Here is a 6,660-nt window from a genome sequence, read left to right as displayed (position 1 = left end):
TGCACCTGTGAACAGCCTCTGTTTTTCGTGTGCATTGAATTGTGGTGTACATCAACATCAATCTCAAATCAAGTGGATTTAGTATGCATACTGAATTTTTTGTCAAGTTTCCACTAGTTTTCACACACATTAAGCTGATTTTCAAGTGAAACTTGTTAATGACTCCTAAGGCCCTATCTTGCACCCAGTGTCTTTGCTAGTTTAAGACCGACGCAGTTGTCAATTTCCCGTCAAGCGCCCGCGTCGTTTAAATAGCAAATGCACCTGCGCCCATCTTTGCGCCCATGGGCATGCTGGTCTTACAGGGAGGTGTTCAGGTGAATTCTTGGTGTATTGCTATCTTAGGGCAGCGGGAAGTGATCGCGCCATTGACCAACAACAACCTGGTCTCAAGTCAACAGCACAGCATTTCATTGTTATTTTAACAGCAAATTAGTAAAATGCTCCTAGGCTTATGCACAGCGCGCGCACACTATGCTTGTTACACACACAGGGAATCGCAGCAGCACACAAACATGCAAAAGATTACAAATAAAAATATTACGGTGCAAATCCATCATCATAATAGCAATGCGCCAAGGTACAAACGCGCCTGGCTTTTAAAGGGAATGGGAGATGACACTCTGATTGGTTTATTGCATGTTACGTCCAAAACACACCTATGAATTAATGAAGACACTAAGTACAACCCTTTGCACCCGGCGCACGGACCCTTTTTTCCCCCGTCAAACTAGCAAAAGTGAATTTGGACATGCCCTAAACGCACCTGCGCCAATCGCTTCACGCCGTGCGCTTACATCGTTAAAATAGGGCCCCTAGCATTTAACACAAAGCACATTAAACATCAAGAAGACACCTCCTTGCATTTTACTTCCTGTAGGTGAAGCACTTTCTCATCCAAACATTGCTTTACCTTTTAATTAGGGCTGTCAATGGAATGGAATCCTCTACAGTAAAATACAGTCAAACTTTACACTGTTTAGCGTTAGCTGTCAGCATTGTAACCGTGTTTAATCCAGCTACTAACTAGCGGTAGGCGTTAGCTGCTGCGATGTTTCTGTTTCCTGTAACGTCTGTTTCAGAGCATCCGAGAGAAGTGCAGACATATCAGTGGCACCGGAATGAGGCGCCGAAATCCACGTTGCTATTCGGTCTGGTAGATGCAGGTCATGAAGGCACCTGTGCCATATTAGCACCAGATTTCGGTACCCAACCCTATTCAGGAAGAAGATTTTTATAAGTAAATGTTCCAATTAATGATCCAGGCAGTGCATTCTCGTCTCCCTCCTTCATTTTACAGTCGAATGGTGGCTAGAACGGCTCTGGGTCAAAGTTCAATATGGAATGGATTAATCTGCGTTATTTCTTTTTAACGCGTTATTTTTTCTCAGATTAATTAATCGAAATGAACACGTTATTTTGACAGCCCTACTTTTAATTATCAGTACAGCTCAGGGTGAGCTCTCTCTGACGTATCAGCTGTTACACTCTGATGGGAACTAAAGTATGTAGCAGGCCAGCCATGACGGAAAAACCACCTCCGAGGGGCTCGTATTTTCATTCACTGTGTGGAAAAACTACACAATTCAAGGAAGCTCCATCTCTGAGAAGCCCTATTGTCTTAAATGGCAGTCAGCCCAAAGCTCTGCTGCTATTTCCTTTCTGTCAACCACAACTCTACCAGACCTGATGTGGCCTAATCGCCTGGCCAGCTCCAGGATCACCCAGTCGTTACCCCTCTCCAACATCCTCTGCTGTCCTTTCTCTAAATTCTTGCTTTTCCAGTTCTTCCGTCACAGGAAGTCTCGACTTGCAGTGTTAATCTAAGAATTAGAGCCTTTGTTTTCTGAAGACATATACTGCTCCCCTGTTATCTTACATGAGAAAATAGTTCAAAACACTGAAAGCAGTGTAGAGAGGGGTGAGGTCTTCTTCCTGTAATATTGTGTGCTTGTTGGACTTTACATGTGATTTGTTTCATACTTGTATTTGCATTGCGCTGCAATTTAACACAGGACTTTGCATTGTGGTTTATTTCTCACAAATTTGCATTGTGTTAAAGTTTACTTAAGTCCCGCCTTGACTCCATTGCACATACCGCCGTCTCCTCGGTGGAGTGGATTTTGTTTTTGCTCTTCAGCTCCATGCTTGTTCGTGGAAAAATGGAGCTGGGATGCTGAACTGTTGATTGGTGTGTGGTTTACCTCACCAACACTAAGTACTGATACATGTTTCTGGTTGTCCTGGGGGAGCTGAATGATGTGGATGTGTCACAGAGATTTGATAGGCCTGGATTACAGACAAGAGCAGCATTTTCTGCCTATCATGTTACTAATTGTATTAGACATGGGTAACTTGGGCGCCTGGGTAGCTCACCTGGTAGAGCAGGCGGCCATAATTAGAGGTGTACTCCTCGACGCAGAGGCCGCAAGTTCGACTCCGCAGGTTCGACTCCGCCCTGCGGCCCTTTGCTGCATGTCATTCCCCCCCTCGCTCCCCTTTCATGTCTTCAGCTGTCCTATATAAATTAAGCACTAAAAAATGCCCAAAAAAGAATCTTAAAAAATAAATAAAAATAAAGACATGGGTAACTCCGCTATTTAAGTTCTTGGAAAGAAAGTTAGAAGACAGTCATAGGAGAGTTGGTGAGGTCAACAGCCCCGATGTAGTAAACTCCACCTACCTGGCACTGCTTGGGTTATTGGTAAAAGCAAATGCCAAGAATGATGATTTCAGTGAAATTTAAAAAGGTAGGCCATGTGTCAAAGAAGAACTGAACAGTGTCTGGTGCAGATAGTGCTGCCATGTGGCTATTTGAAGCACTTTAAAGGATTTTTTTTTGTCAGTGTACTTTCTTCACATTTTGTACAAATCATTGTATTACAAAATCCCAATGTTCCTGGATGGAATGGTATCTATCATGATGTGTATGTTGATTCAAATCATCATCTACAAAATATTCTGTGCATCCTTGGTGAAGTATTCGATCTCTGAGTCCTTTCTAGTTTGGAAAAGCTTATGAACCCATTCCACTCTGCTTTCCACGTAGCTATTCTTGCAATAAGCTTCACAACACCTGTGCCAACGCAGTAGCATGATGACAGTTTACCATTGTTGTATGTTCCCTATATGTTCAAACTTTGTTCAACTCAGAGTAGTCGCCTAAGAAAAAGTCTACTTGAAGTCCCCAGTGGAGTCTGTACAAGGTCTGATCTTCATAAACCATACTCAGAGAATCCATGTCATTAATTCCCGTCATTGTCAAACTTTCAAATGTGTAAGTAGTGAGTCAGCGTCACACGAAGAGACATAAGAGGTTTCCACAGCCTTCAGCTATAGTAGGGCACAGTGAAGACACCACATCACACACTGACGTCTGTTTTAATGGTTGCATGCTTGGATAACAACACAATGTACTGTTGATCAGCACTTGGGCCACAAACAGGTTTTTGACTTTGAATCATAAGCCATTCTTTATATTATAGGATATTGTCTTAGTCCTGTAAGAAAGACCACTGAGGCTGCAGGGCGAGGATTATGTGAAATCATATCTGAATTTGCTCATCACGACAGTCTACGGCTGGCGTCAGAGTGTAACAGCTGAAGATCATCTCAACTCACATTCTTCAGTTCCTGCCTCGGATGCAAAATCAAAACCAGTTATCAACTTAATTTAAGAAGATGCACCAGCTACTTCAAGGAACAAAAAGGACAGAGACAAAGAGTCAGAGCACCCTGATGACATACCTAGAAACATAAGAGAGCAGTTCAGGCATGCAAAGAGAAAAGTGGTCTATGATAACAGACCAGATCAGAGAAGTTGAGGAAGATATGAAAGGATGCAGGAAGAAGAGACTGATATACAGTAAAACAGCTTTCAGTTGGGCTGTGACGCACTCTACATGTAGAGAATAGTGCACTTTGACTTTCTTTTTTATCTTCCAGTACATTTTGGGTAGAAACATCAAATAATCAATAGGCTACCTCCTAAGAAACAAGTTATTAAGATTGAAAACAAAATGAGAACTGTAACCCAGATTTCACAAATGTCAGGATCATGTGAGGGCTTCATTTCTAGCTTATAAGTAAATGCAGTTCTGGCTCTTCAGGCTCCATCATCCCAGGGTAAAAACAGACATACTGTACGATGGAATCCTAAAAGCTTTCCCAACCTAAAGACGAGAAGCAAGGGTTAAGCCTGCCGCGACTTAACACAACTGGTATAAACAACAAGTCCCCCAACCAAACAGTCTCGGTATGAATGCCAACTCTCTGAAAATGCGATAACTCACCACCCACATTCCTGCAGAGAGGGAGTGAACAGGAGCAATTCATATTTATGGAATGTCATTATGGAGAAGGCCTGGTATTAAAGTCTGTGATCCAGCCAACAGGAGCGATCATGTTCAATGATGTGTGTGTGTTATAATGCTCGCCTAGCTGCTAGCGTGGCATGCCCTCATACTCTGCTTCTGACTAGCTAGTAGTCCTTACCTAGCTACTGAGCATGTGCGACTCCCAACAAAGATGGAACAGAAGTGAGATGCCTCACTGTGTAGCTAAAACAGAGAGCTCAACACACAACAAAAATATAGTGTTTTTTGTATTCTGATATAACCTCTAAATACAATTATGAACCTGAAAATGAGCATAATATGAGCACTTTAACCATTGTACTTTTCCAGTACGGCGGCGGTCGACTGCCAGTCCTTTTAACTAAACCTAAACTAACCTTTTAGCTAAAGAGTCAGCTCACCCAAAAAATGTCAAATAGTGTTGCTTACATCTAGTGGGATTTAGTCGTGCAGAACGTTTTGGTTTTAAGATGTTTTTTATGCAATGGTTAATGTGGATAATCAACAGACCTCACTGTCTTCAACAGAAACTACTTTCCATCCAACAGAACTGCAGGAGTCCTGGACAGAAATGTTGCTGTTGATTTTTTTTAACGCTGTGAGCAACACACACACACACACACACACACACACACACACACCAGCAAATCTGTTCAATTCCTGTTTACCTCCATTATGGGTTGAGACAGAAACCTCAGAGACAAATATCTCAAATGAAGTGCTACTAAAACCAAAGCATAATTGCATCCCGTAGAGTTGGGAGACATGTAGAATCTCTCCTAATGCTGCAGCTGTTCTGAGGGCCTGTGGCTCTGGACCAACACTTTGCCGAGACTTAACAAAAGAACTGCCAATCGAGCAAATTCAGTATCTTACTAAAGTGGCAAAATGTCCTCTCTCTTTTTAAAAGTGCAGCCACTGTACTTAATTTACATCAGGCATGACTCGAAGCAGGATGTTATTGTAAAGCGCAGCATTGTTCAACCGCAAGAACTGGTACATTCTAATTACTGAAATGCTGCGTTTGCTCGTTACCTAGATGATTTTAGACAGGAGTCAGTTCAGGTGACTGGGGAGGACTGTTGAGTCTGTTTTGTGGTTCATTTTAACTGCAGAACTTTGTGTAAAAAAACAAAACAAAAATTGATGTAGTTCTATTATCGTCATTGTTACTAAGGCGCATCATGCCAACTGCTATAATTATTATGAATCATATTTCTGTATATCTGTATCAGTGTCTCTGTGTCCCAATCGGCAGATGGCCGCCCACCTAGAGCCTGGGTCTGGCTGAGGTTTCTGTCTGTAAAAAGGAAGTTTTTCCTCGCCACTCACACCAAATGCTTGCTCGTGGGAAATTGTTGGGTCTGACCTACAGTCTGTAAAGTGTCCTGAGATAACTCCTGCTCCTCATCTTTCCTCTTCTTCTCTCTGGTCATCTTCATCCAACCTCCGAATCTCCTTTAGCCCATTATCCTTCTCTCCATTTTCCTCCTCCCGTTCCCTACTATGAGTCTACTCTTCCTCCTACTATCACTTCACTCTCCCCTTTGAGATCCGACGGAAATTCTGCCGGATTTCACTCATTTCGGCTGGATGTCTGTTGCCTTGGACTTCCTTTGTGTTGGCATTATAAACTCAGGTTGATTTCACGAGGACTATGGTTAACTGCTCCTCAGATCTGTGCAGGGTAAATCCAAACAGCTGGCTAGACTATCTGTCCAATCTGAGTTTTTTGTTGTCATGACTAAAACAACTTTTGAACGTATACATATTCCACCAAAACAAGTTCCTTCCTGAGGCTATTTCGCAGCGCCACCGCTGCTTTTCCCGGTGCTTAGCGCCGCCCGTTACGATTGTGATTGGTTTAAAGAAATGCCGATAAACCAGAGCATGTTTTTCTCCCATCCCGGAACACTGTGTGGACTAGCCAGACCCTCCTCTGCAGCGCCGCGGTGGAGGAAGTTCTGGCAACGCAAGGCTAACCTTCCCACCTATCTTTTTATGATCCTCCCTTCACTCCGTCTTCCTCATTTTCTTCAAAAAACTGTGATCCTCACAAAAAGATCTTTAATGTGAATTACGTCTTCCCATTTAACTTGTTGTTTTTCCTCCATTCAGCACCATTACCTCCTTTCTGCTTTTCTCATCTTCCAACTTTCTGCTACCCTGACCTCTCTCTCCCAAAGTGCCCAAAGGCTTGACAGATACTTAGAAATAAAAGACCATTGTGTGGATCATATGGCATCCAGATTTTTACTTCCTTCTTCATGCTAAAATCATCCTGACTAGAGGCCATCAGGACATT

This window comes from Sander lucioperca, chromosome 7, assembly GCF_008315115.2.
Source record: "Sander lucioperca isolate FBNREF2018 chromosome 7, SLUC_FBN_1.2, whole genome shotgun sequence".
NCBI classification, from domain to species: Eukaryota; Metazoa; Chordata; class Actinopteri; order Perciformes; family Percidae; genus Sander; species Sander lucioperca.
Note: the sequence above shows the minus strand (reverse complement) of the source record.